Below are 13,014 nucleotides of genomic sequence, written 5' to 3'. Positions count from 1 at the left end.
ATAGATGGATTAAATGACTTCTATGGCAAAGCAAATAAGAATGTTGTAAATAGAAATGGGTGAAAAGACCAAGTTGTGATGGTATCACTGCTGGTTTGAGAGCTAGGTCATCCCTAAATTGGCCACACACTGGAGTCACCAATCCTAGTCTCATTCTGGCCCTACATATGTTCAATCCAAGAAATGCAGATAAGTGGTCTGTATGGGAGGCTAGTGGTCAAACTACAGCAGTGGCCAAGAGTATATATTTTTCTAAGTCTCTCCCGTCCAGTAGAGTTGTGTGTGATTGGCCCCAGGCATCTTTATCTGTTGGATGCTCCCTTGCTCAAACCTCAACTCTGCTCCTCCAAATCTATGCTTCAGCAGGGCAGGCTAGGGTGTGTGTGTGTGTGTGTGTGTGTGTGTGTGTGTGTGTGTATGGGGTGGGGGACAAAGAAAGAGAGGGAGAGAGAGAAACAGGACACATGAACATTGCATACCCCAGGGATCCAGAGTCATTTGTTCCTTCTACTCACTTGTGTGTACCCATTCTAAATGAGCCAACCAACCTCATCATTTTTTCTTGATTTTTTTTTGAAACAGGGTATTGTTCTTTCACTCAGTCTGGAGTGGAGTGGTGTGATCATAGCCTACTGAAGCCTCAATTTCCTCAAGTAATCCTCCCACCTCAGTCTTCTGAGTAGCTGGGACTACAGGTATGTGCCACCATACCTGGTTAATTTTTCTATTTTTTTTTTTGTAGAGAAAGGGTCTCTACTATGTTGCCTAGGCTGGCCTTGAACTCCTGGACTCAAGTGATCTTTTTGCCTCAGCCTCCCAAAGTGTTGACATTACAGGTTTGAGTCACCATGCCCTGCCTCCTAGATTTTTTTTTTTTTTTTGAGACGGAGTCTCGCTCTGTCACCCAGGCTGGAGTGCAGTGGCCGGATCTCAGCTCACTGCAAGCTCTGCCTCCCGGGTTCATGCCATTCTCCGGCCTCAGCCTCCCGAGTAGCAGGGACTATAGGCGCCCGCCACCTCGTCCGGCTAGTTTTTTGTATTTCTTAGTAGAGACGGGGTTTTGCTGTGTTAGCCAAGATGGTCTCGATCTCCTGACCTCGTGATCCACCCATCTCGGCCTCCCAAAGTGCTGGGATTACAGGCTTGAGCCACTGCGCCCAGCACAGATTTTTTTTTGACTTTGGGTTTTAATTGGTTTGATGAATGGTGTGAGTTGAGCATCTCAATTTAGTCTGTGAGGTTTTCAGTTTCATGGCCTCTGATTTAGTTGCCTGATAGTGTTCTTAGGGGCCACCATTGCATCAAGGTAATTTTCCATGAGACAGGAAGACATTTAGAAGGAAGACTTGCCAAGACCTGCCGATGGATTGGATGTGGAGGGGGAATGCTGAGAGGAGGAGAAAGAGCCTCAGGTGATACCCAGGTTTTTGTCATTTGAGTGAGTGGAATGGCAATCATCTGAAGGAGTTGGCTTGGGGAGACAATGTTAGGTTCCACACTAGTTATCTGTTGCTCTGTTATAATATTACTACAAACTTAGTAGTTTAAAATAATACATTTATTATCTCAGAGTTTCTCTGGGTCAGGAGTCAGGGCATGACTTGGCTGGGCCCTTTATACTGGGATCTCACAAAGCTGCAATCAAGGGGTTGGTTAGGGCTGTGGTCTCATCTGAAGCTTGACTGGGGATGGATGCACTTCTGGGCTCGTGTGTTTGTTGGCAACATTCAGTTCCTTGCAGGCTGCTTACTGAAGGCCCAGTTTCTTGCCGGCCTCTTTGCTGGTGGTCATCCACAGGTTACTTTAATTCCTTGCCATGTGGCCCTCTCTGTAGGCAGCACATAACATGACAGACTTGTGCTTCAAATCCCACAGGGGAGAGAGTCTCTTAGCAAGATAGGCATTGCAATCTGATGCAACACAGTCATGCACATGCAGTCACACATATATCATTACTGTTGCTGTATCCTGTTGGGTAGAGGCAAGACGGAGTCCTGCCCACACTCAAGAGGATAAGATCACACAAAGGCCTGAACATTAAGAGGGGGGATCATGGGGCCACCTGAGAGTCTGTGTACCACACATTCAGTTGTGAGGAAGGAGCCCGGGTCTCACTGCTCTGAGGCTAGGTCTTTGGGGGAACATGGGCCATTCTGTCTCTACTGTGATGTGGGTGGCTATTGGCAGCTAGAGAGCTTAATCTATATTATGGGCATTGACAAACATAGCCTGAAAAATGACCCATTTCCCCAAAAAGATATCCATGTAAAATCCCTGGAACCTGTGAATGTGACCTTATTTGAGAAACGATCTTTGCAGATATTATTAAGGATCATGAGATGAGATCATCCTGGATTATCACCTATATCCAACGACAAGTGTCCATATAAGGGATACCCCAAGGGGAGACACAGGGAGAAGAAGAGAATATGAAAACAGAAGTTAGAGTGATTCAGCCACAAGCTTAGGAACTCCTGCAGCCACCAAGAACTGGAAGAGGTGAGGAACAGATCCTTCTCTGCAGCCTCTGCAGGGAGTGGGACCCTAACCAACACCTTGGTTTCAGACTTATGGCGTCTAAAACTGTGAGGGAAGAAATTTCTGTTTTAAGCCACCAGGTTGTGATATTTTCTTATGGTAGCCACAGGAAATGAACACAGCAAATTGCAGAAGGACAGAGCTGTAGTCTGGGTATCAGCAGGCCCCAACTCTGGCCCTTACCTGGCTGAAGGAACTTGGGAGAGTGACTTGCACCTCTTGGGAATCAGTTACTTCACGTGTACAATACAGGGTTGGACCAGATGACTGTTAGGGGCTCACAGAGACCCCAGAACCTTGACTTCTTGGACACAGACCTGTATGGAAGCCTTCTGCATTCAAGGTGAGACAATAAACTACACCTCATGTCCCCTCAGCCGTGATGGTGACTATGGTGGCTTTTCCTGGATTGTACCCCTTAGGCAGTGTGGTATTGGGACCTCTAGAGGCCCAATGCACTGAGAGATGGAAGAGCCCCTGTTCATGTGCAGTTCAGAGTAAAAACAATAATGAACTCAAAACCTCAAAGCTCACATGCATGTGGAAACTAAAAAAGCTTTTTAATAGCCTTTTTAAATGTGCAATTAGAGATAAATTTGTTCAGACTATTTTCCACTTTATCTGGGCACAGTAAGTATGTGCTCATTTTGCCTCGGGTAAGCCACAGGTCGCTGGGGGTGGAGGCTTCCACCCTAACCTCTGACCCTCCAGTCCATCAGAAAATCCTGTTGGCTCTATCCATGCCACTCCTGACCCGATGACAGTCACCACCATGGTCCAAAACACCCTTGTCTCTTGCCTGGACTATTTCAATAGCTCCTCCTCGTCTCCCTGCCTCAGTTTTGACCCCTTCAGTGTACTCTCTGCATAGCAGGATCCTCCAGAGGATCCTGTTAGAGCAAAGTCCATTGTCAGTCTGCTTCCTGGCCTCAAATGCCTTCCCATCTCACTCACAGAAAATCCAGTCCTTTAAATAAATTAATAGATTTCATGACTTGGAGTAGTTTTAAATTTATGGAAAGATTGAGTGGAAAATAGAGTTCCCGTATACCCATTTCCACTTTCCCTCCCCGCATCTTCTATTATGTACATCTTGCATTAGTGTGGTACATTTGTTACAATTGATAAGCCAATATTGACACATTATTATTAACTAGAGTTCATAGTTTACATTAGGTTCACTCTTTGTGTTGTGCATTGTATGGGCTTTGTCAAATGCATAATGTCATGTATCCACCGTGACAGTATCATACAGAAGAGTTTCCTAAAAATCCCCTGAGCTCCACCTATTCCTCCCTCCCTCTCTCGGCCTGAACCTGTGGCAACCACTGATCATTTTACTGTCTCTATAGTTTTACCTTTTCCAGAATGTCATATCATTGGAATCAACAGTATAGCCTGTTCAGATTAGCTTCTTTCACTTAGTAATATACATTTAGGGCTTCGCCATGTACCAAAGTCATTTTCTTTGGCCCTAAAACTTCATAAATTGTCCCCCACTATTTTTGACCTCATTTCTTTTCATTATTTTCTTGATCACTTTATTCCAGCCATGCAGGCTTCCTTGTTATTCCCTGAACACACTAGGCATATTCCTGCCTCTGGGTCTTTACCTTTGTTTGTTCCCTCCTTCTGGAATGCTGTTCTCTCAGGATCTGCATGAATGATTCCCTCACCTCCTTCAAGTCTCTTTAAAAGCCACCTCCACAGAGAAGCCCTCCTGGAACATCGTAAGTAGCAACCTGACCATCCTAAAAGAGAAGCCCTGGCTGGGTGCAGTGGCTCATGCCTGTAATCCCAGCACTTTGGGAGGCCGAGGCAGGTGGATCACTTGAGGTCGGGAGTTCGAGACCAGTCTGGCCAACATGGTGAAACCTCGTCTCTACTAAAAATACAAAAATTAGCCAGGCATGGTGGTGCACACCTGTAGTCCTAGCTACTCAGGAGGCGGAGGCAGAATCACTTGAACCCAGGAGGCCGAGCTTGCAGTGAGCTGAGATTGTGCCACTGCACTCCAGCCTAGGCAACAGGGTAAGATTCCATCTCGGGGAAAAAAAAAAAAAAAAAAAAAAAAGCAGCCCCTGGGCCTGTAACTTTCCTTTATTATTCTCCACAGAACGTCCCCTTGCAATATTACAGTATACCACATAATTTCATCTTTGAATTTTCTTAATGTCTGCCCTCCCACACTTGACTGGAAGATCATGAAGGGCAGAGATTTTTGCCTGTTTCCTTCACTGACACAGATCTCTAGGGCTTGGTGCAGAATAGGCACTCCACAAACATTAGTCTGAGTAAATGAATAAGTGCAAGGCAGAGTGGGTAATGGTTTGGCAGGGGAGTGCCAGAGTTAGACTTCTGGGGCTCAAATCCCAGCTTTGCTGGTCCCCAGTTGTGTGACTGGCAAATTGCTTAATCTTTTTTTTTTTCCTCCTGTTTCTTTTAATTCTGTCAAAAGGGGATGATAATAATACTAACTACTTCTTAGGATTGTGGTGAGTATTAAACCAAATAATTCACTTAAAGCACTTCAAATAATGCCTGGTACCTAGTGAGGACTCAATATGACTAGCTCTTCTTCTTGTTATTTTCATAGTACTTACCTTCTAACTTGCTGTATATTATGTATCTGTTTGTTTTATTGCCCATCTCCTTGACAAGAAAGCAAGTGACAGGTGGGTAGGGATGGTGTGTATGTTATCCACTGCTATATCCCCGAGGCCTACAAGGTGTGTGACAAATGTACATTGAATGAAACAATGAATGAATTTTCATCAGCAAACCCTGGAAGGAATAAGGGGCTGTTTAATGGGTATAGAGGTTCAGTTTTGTAAGATAAAGCGCTCTAGAGATTTGTTGCACAACAGTGTGAATATACTTAACGCTACTGAACTGTACACTTAAAAGTTGTGACTGGGCATGGTGGCTTAGGCCTGAGGCAGAGGCAGGTGGATTATTTGAGGTCAGGAGTTGGAGACCAGCCTGACCAACATGGTGGAATCCTATCTCTACTAAAAATACAAAAAATTTAGCTGGGTGTGGTGGCACATGCCTGTAATCTCAGCTACTCAGGAGGCTGAGGCAGGAGAATCACTTGAACAGAGGTTGCAGTGAGCTGAGATTGCACCAGTACACTCCAGCCTGGGCGAAAGAGCAAGATTCCATCTCAAAAAAAAAAAAAATATATATTTTTTAAACAACTTTAATTCAAATAAAACCAAAGTTCCATTTAAACATGAAATTGTATAAAATAAATGCAAAGACAGAAGTAATATATGTCCATAGTCCCACCACACAGGGACTAAACACTGTTCATCCTTTGGATCCTGCTAGACACTGAATATCCACATGGAAGCATGTGTTAACTTTCTTTAACAAAAAGAATGCTGCTATAGGCTGGATGCCAGTGGGTCACGCCTGTAATCCCAGCACTTTGGGAGGCCAAGGTGGGTGGATCACTTGAGTTAGGCTGGCCAACATGGTGATACCCCATCTCTACTAAAAACACAAAAATTAGCTTGGCGTGGTGGTGCAATGTGTGTAATCACAGCTACTCAGGAGGCTGAGGTACAAGAATCACTTTTAACTGGAGGCAGAGGTTGCAGTGAGCCGAGATTGTGCCACTGTATTCTAGCCTGGGTGAAGAGAGTGAGACTCCATCTCAAAATAAAAAAATGGTACTATAAAACTTTTCTGTGATCTTTTTTTTTTTTTTGCTCAGCAAAACTGCCTGTTGACACATTTTGTAGTCATTTCATAGGGCTCCCATGATTTTTAATGGCTGGATAGTATTTCATATTTCATGTGTTCTAATTGTGTCAGTTTATAATGCTTTGTAGCAAAACACCTCAACATTCAGTGGCTTACAACAACAACCATTGGCTGGGTGTGGTGCCTCGTGCCTATAATCCCAGCACTTTGAGAGGCTGAGGTGAGTGGATCGCTTGAGTCCAGGAGTTTGAGAGCAGCCTAGGGAACATAGTGAGAACCTGTCTCTACAAAAAATATAAAAATTATCCGGGCATGGTGGCACATGCCTGTAGTCCCAGTTACTAGGGAGGCTGAGGTGAGAGGATCGATTGAGCCCAGAAGGTCAAGGCTGCAGTGAGCTGTGATCACACCACTGCATTCCAGCCTGGGCAACCCTGTCTCAAAAAACCCCAAACAAAACAGAAACAAAAACAAAGAAGACAACTATTTATTACTGCTCATGAGGATTATTGTGGAATTGTTTTACTGGGCTCTGTTCTCAAGAGAAGGGTAGTTAAGAAAGCATGATCAAGGAGATGAAAGTTAAGTAAAGATGAGACGTTAGCCTGATATAAGCTTCAGCCTGGTTCCATGGAGAGCTCTGGAGGAAAGATTGCACCCCAACATTGGTCTCACCTTAAAGTCCTTTGATACACCCCTCCCTTGCTAATCCATTACTGGCTCCAAGCTGATAGATCCTGTTTAGCCAGTGGCAATTCCCCAGAAAAGGTGAACACTGTTAGCAGCCAATATTACAGCAGCCTTGTGAAGAAGAAGATGGTAAATTTTATGTTATGTGTGTTTTACCACAATAAAAAAAAAACAATGGGAAATATTCCCACTTCCCACAATGGGATGTCCTGCAAAGTTAAAAGGCAAAAGATGTGGATATATAACCTTGGTATAGTGGAGTAAGATTTGGGAGCGTTCAGCCACTCAATGACATCGGTCTACCATGAATCCCGTTTTACAAATGAGGAAACTGAGGTAGTGAGAAGGGAAGTGTCTTGCTTAAGTTTGCACAGCTGGTGAGAATCAGAGCTGGCTTTCAAAGCCCCCTCTGCCTGCAAGGCCTGTCTTTAACCCCTGTGCCCACCACCTTGTGGAGGGAGACAGGCAGGAATCTGATTTGACCTGTAGGTTTGGGGACAGGTAGATGGTGGCCCAATCAGCTAAAGCTGAGCAGCACAATTTTGAGATCAACTGGGGAGTTTTGACCTCCCATTGGAGTGATGTGGGAAAGAAAAGTAGTAGGAGACTGATTTTGAAAGGCAAAGGAAAACTCTTGACTCCAAAGTGGTAGCATTTTCTTCTGGCCTTGCTATTCTCTACTTGTTTACCTGTAACTTCTTCCAACTTCTGCGGGGACAGAGAGAAGGGGAGGACGGGAATCCTCCGGGGGCTCAGGCTGCTGTTCGGCTCACAATGTAGCCTGACAAATCAAGTGGGTAAAACCCATTAATTAGCAGTTTTGGAAACAGTTGCAAAGTTAATTATTCCGTTTTCTGATGAAAGAAAGCTAATTTTTGGCATTTACCCTGACAGTGACATGAACTAACATTTTTCGAGTTGACATCCCTCAAGATAAATGATGCTGTGAGGCATTTGTGCAAACATCCTGACCCATAGCTTGCTGCCACTGACTGTCTGCAATGGGTACCTTTGCCACAGTGTTTTGCCCAGCAAGTTTGGGGGGTGGGCGAGCCAAGGAAAGGCTTATATGAGTCAGGCGGGTGGGAGGCAGGAGTGAAGAACAGAGAGCTGGTGGCTTGTGATATACAGAGAAGACTCAAAGCTCTGGGGGACATTTGAATATTCAGGAGGTTTTTGCTGTAACTGAGAGAGCAGGGGACTGCATTAACATTGCTGTCCATCTGTCTGTCTGTCTGTTGTGAAATGCATAAACAGAGGAGAAACCTAGTTTTTCCAAGTGGTTGCTTCCAAATTTAGATCTTCTCCTGAGACTTTGCTTTTGAATACTAGGCCCCTGCATCCAACTGTCTGCTTTACATCTCCACTTGGCATCTTTTTTTTTGAGATGGAGTCTTGCTCTGTTGCCCAGTTAAAGCGTAGTGGCAAGATACCAGCTCACAGTAACCTCCACCTCCAGGATTCAAGTGATTCTCCTGTCTCAGCCTCCCGAGTACCTGGGACTACAGGTGCGCGCCACCATGCCCAGCTAATTTTTATATTTTTAGTAGAGACGGGGTGAACATGTTGGCCAGGCTGGTTTTGAACTCCTGACCTCAGGTGATCTGCCCGCCTCAGCCTCCCAAAGTCCTGGGATTACAGGCATGAGCCATCGTGCCCAGCCCTCCACTTGGCATCTTACAGACATCTGAAACTCACTGTCCCGTGGGAACTTTTGGTCCCCACTCCTATCCCCAGATTTTCCTCCCCAAGTCTTCCTCATTCAAGGAAATGACACCATCATCCAATTAAATGTTGGAGCCAGAAACTTAGCCATCATCTCTGATACTTCCTCTTCCTTCACTCATTCCCAATATCCAATTTATCAGCAAGATCTGCCAATGTGACCTACAAAACATATCTCGGATCTATCACTGCTGTAGTCTAAATCACTATCTTTCCTCCTAACTCAGTGCTGTCCTATGGAAACACAACAAGTGCCACACATGACAGCTTACATTTCTTGTGACAAAATTTTAAAAAAGTAAAAAGAAACAAGTGAATTTAATTTTAATAATCTATTTTATTTAACACAATATATTCAAACTATTGTCATCTTAACATGGCCAATATACACTATGATTGAAATACTTAAGATCTTTTGCTTTATTTTGTCTTAACTCTTCAAAATCCATTGTGCATTTTATACTTACAGCGTATTTCAATGTGGATGACAAATTTCCATTGGAAATACTTGATTCGTATTTAGATTTCATAACATTTCCAGTTGGAGAAAGTAGAATTATGTACCTATGTTGTTCCAAACATACTTCAAAGTTTTAAAATATCTGAATTAAGTATTTTACTTTAACTTTAATTAATTTAAATAAAATATAATATTCAGTTCCACCATTCAGTCATTCAAAAGAATAAAATAATGTCTTTTGCAGCAACATGGATGGAACTAGAGGTCATTTTCTTAAGTGAAACAACTCAGACCCAGAAAATCAAATACCACATGTTTTCACTTATAAGTGGGAGCTAAATGTGTACACGTGGATGTAGAGAGTGGAATGATGGACAATGGCGACTCAAAGGAGTTGGGAGGTGGGAGGGGGTGGATGATGAGAAATTACTTAATTGGTATAATATACATTATTCAGGTGACAGACACCATAAAAGCCTTGACTTCACCATGATGCAATCTATCATGTAACAAAATTACACTTGCACCCCATAACTTTACGCGCATGCAAAAATAATATAAATAAAAAATGAAGCCTGTAGCAAAAAATTTCATTTCCTCAATTGCACTGGCCACCTTTCAAGTGCTCACCTGTGGCTGGTGCCTGCTGTGTTTTACAGTACAGTTGGAAGCCATCTCCTCTCCCAATCTTTCCTCTGTCCAACTCATTCTCCATGGAGCACCTGGAGACATATTTTAAATATGTAAATTAACCCTGTCACTTCTAGTCAGACCCAGGATAAAAACAGAAACTCCTTCCTATGCTCTGTAAGGCTTTGTGTGACCTGGCCTCTGCCTCCCTCACTAAGCCACTGTCCTCTCTTGTCAGTGTCTCCAGTGACCTCAGTTTGACTTGCTTTTAGTCCTTCAAACATGTCCCGGTTGGTATCGCTGAAGTGTAAATGGTGAAGGGGGAGTGAAGTAGCCCCTCAGGTGCCTGCAGGCCAGGTGGTCTTGGGGGTTCAGGGAGCCCGTGGGGGTGTGGGCTGGGTGCAGTGGGTGGCTAGGGTCTGCATTCACTCTCTGTGACTGCCTCTCTCTGCCCCTCCAGAACTGAGGTTGAATCGCGTGCTCCGGGCAGCATCTCTCTTAACACAGGCAGATTAATTGAAAACAGATGTCAAGCAGTGGGAGTTAAATACAGACATCTCACCAAATGTCAGCCTTTCCCCTGGGCCACGATGGAGTTCTTGTTTCTCCTCCTCACCAGGGAATTGGGAAAAAACCTCTCAGACACGCTAGTGGCATAGTTGACCCTGAGAGTCATTTTGCTCTTCTGAAAAGTGCTGGGCAAATTATGACTCTGAAATTGGAACCTATGTGACGAATTTATTTGTATCAGATGCAGACAAACAAAAGGCTGTCTCAGAAAAGCTGACTCCTACATGGGTGCCCAGGTGGTTGGGGAAGGACCACAGAACCCTCAGATCATAAGAACTGGAAAGGATAGTTTCATCTTCCTACTTCAAAGTGGGTAAAACTGAGGCCCAGAAGATGGAAGGGATGTGTCTAGCATCACTCAGCAGGGTAGTGTTAGAACTGGGGATGGGATTCAAAGCTAGAAAATATTTTTTTTTCTTTTATTTTTCTCTCTGTCACTGAGACAGGGCCTCACTAGCTCTCCTAGGCTGGACTTGAACACCTGGGCTCAAGTGATCCCGCCACCTTAGCATCCCAAGTAGCTGGGATTACAGGCGCACACCATAGTGTACAGCGTTTTAGAAACTATTTTCCAAAGTGTAAATCTGATGTCTCCCTCTATGCCACCCTGTTGCCTGGAGAATAAACCCGAACTTCTTGGCAGGGCTGGGAGGTTTTTTACCTCCTCCCAGTTATCTCAGCCTCATCTCCCCTAGGCTAAGGGAGTTCCTTGGATTCCTAAATATATCTCTCTGATGCTTTTGCCCATATTTCCTCTATCTCATCACCTTACTAGTAAACTCCTATTCACCCTTCACAGCCCAACTCAGATGTCTGACTTTTCAGAAATCCTCTCGACTCCTTGGTACAGTAACTTTGCTCCACTTCTGGGATCCTACAGAACAGAACATGTGTCGTTGGAATTATTTGTAGATTTTCTGTCCTACCCTCCCTGCCCCCAAACTGCTGTTTTATTTGATCTCCACTTCCCTGGAGCTTGGACCCTGGAGCACACAGTAAGCACTTAAATATTTGTGACATTGGCATTGCCAAAGCCAAGGGACCTCTGTGCTTTTTAAATTAGGTTTTCTGTAGCATCTGATGCTGCCAAACTTTCTCTCCTTGAAATGCTCCCCTCTTTTTAGCATGGAACTATCTTTTAGCATGATTCCTGGGTTTCTGGGCTTCCCTCCCACCTCTCTGACTTCTGCTGAGACCTCCCTTTTGGACATCTGTTATAGGCTGTGGTTCTTCAGGGATGTGTCCTGGTTCTCTGGAGTCCTCTGCTGGAAAGCCTTCTCTGTCTGGGTTAGGTGTCACGGGACTCAGGACCTTAGCCTTTGCTGTTCTGTCTCTGGGACACTTTTCATTTCTTTTTCTTTTTGAGACAAGGTCTTTTCTCTGTTGCCCAGTCTGGAGTGCAGGCTTACTGCAGCCTCAACTTCCTGGACTCAAGTGATCCTCCCATCTCAGCCTCCCAAGTAGCTGGGACACACCAACCGCGCCCAGCTAATTTTAAAGTATTTTTTTATAGAGATGGGGGTCCCACTATGTTGCCCTGCTTAGTCTCAAACTCCTGGCTTCAGGTGATCCTTCTGCTGTAGTCTCCCAAAGTGCTGGGATTACAGGCATGAGCCACTGTGCCTGGCCTTTCCCCCATCATTTCTAGCATGACCATCTTCTTTTCAACCTTCAGGTTTCAGCCCAAAGGTTACCCTCTCAGAGAGTCCTTCCCCAACCACCTGTGCCACCAGCCTGGGGCTAACATTGAGCAGCAGGAAGGACCTGGGCAGGGCAGAGCACCGGTGTCTGGAGGTGCTGGCATCTTTAGCACAAGTGCTAACATCTCCAAAATCCGCGGCTGGGGATTCCACTTCTGAATCCAGAGACAGGCAGGCCCCAGAGTTTTTGGGTTATTAACTCCCCTCAGTAAACTTCCAGTGAGTGTGATAAAACACTCAGCGGAATGCAGCAAGAGCTCATAAAAGCAGGATTTAGTGCCATTTTATAGATGTCAGGCCTGACTTCTACACTCAAGCTGGTATATATTTAAAATTCATGCCTGACTTACTGCCTTCGGAGAAAAAGCCTGAGGCCTGCAGGGAGAAGATGACAGGCTCCATGCTCGCCTGCAAGCTCTAGCACACCTGGAGTGGACACCAGGGTTGGGGGCCTCCTGAGCCAAGCTGAGCCTCACTGCACCTCCTTTCAGAAAGCAGCCTTCCTCACGAGCTGTGAGTATGAGCTTTGGAGCCAGACAGGCCTGTGTTTGAGTCCTGGCTGGGTAACTAGCTAGGCAACCTTATTTGCCCAGGATGTGGGCTTTCAGTGCTAAAACCAGGCAAATGCTGGCATACCGGGATGAGATGGTCATCCTAAGCCCTGGCTCTACTTTTTTCTTTGCTTTGTAAACTTGGATGGATCCTTTCCCTCTCTGAACCTCATTTCCCACAGCTGTCAAAAAGGAACAGTTAAACTTATTTTGTTAGTCAGGTTAATCAATGAAGTTGCTATGACAAACAGTCCCCAAATCCCTGTGGTTTAACACAATACATTATTTCTTGCTTCTGTGGCAGTGTAATACGGGTTAGGCAACTTTATAGCAGTGACTCGGGGAACCAGGCCCTTCCATTCTGTGGCCCTGTCTTTCCACAGGGCCCCCTCAGGTTTCCCCACTGTATCCTGTGAAATAAGCCAGCCAGGTTTTAGGG

At 44.9% G+C, this 13,014-nt stretch overlaps 1 long non-coding RNA gene across 1 annotated transcript in view; it reads left to right on the top strand.

Moving 5' to 3' along the window:
- The window catches only part of LOC110740502, a 232,041-nt gene that overhangs the window by 32,284 nt on the left and 186,743 nt on the right, over positions 1-13,014 (top strand). Inside the window, exon 2 of the long non-coding RNA XR_002515125.2 lies at positions 2,320-2,881. This is a non-coding gene — a long non-coding RNA (uncharacterized LOC110740502). The remainder of the gene's footprint in view (positions 1-2,319; positions 2,882-13,014) is intronic.

This window comes from Papio anubis, chromosome 16 (assembly GCF_008728515.1).
Source record: "Papio anubis isolate 15944 chromosome 16, Panubis1.0, whole genome shotgun sequence".
NCBI lineage: Eukaryota > Metazoa > Chordata > Mammalia > Primates > Cercopithecidae > Papio > Papio anubis.
The sequence above is the reverse complement of the archived record's forward strand: the minus strand, read 5'-3'. Positions and strand labels throughout refer to the sequence as shown.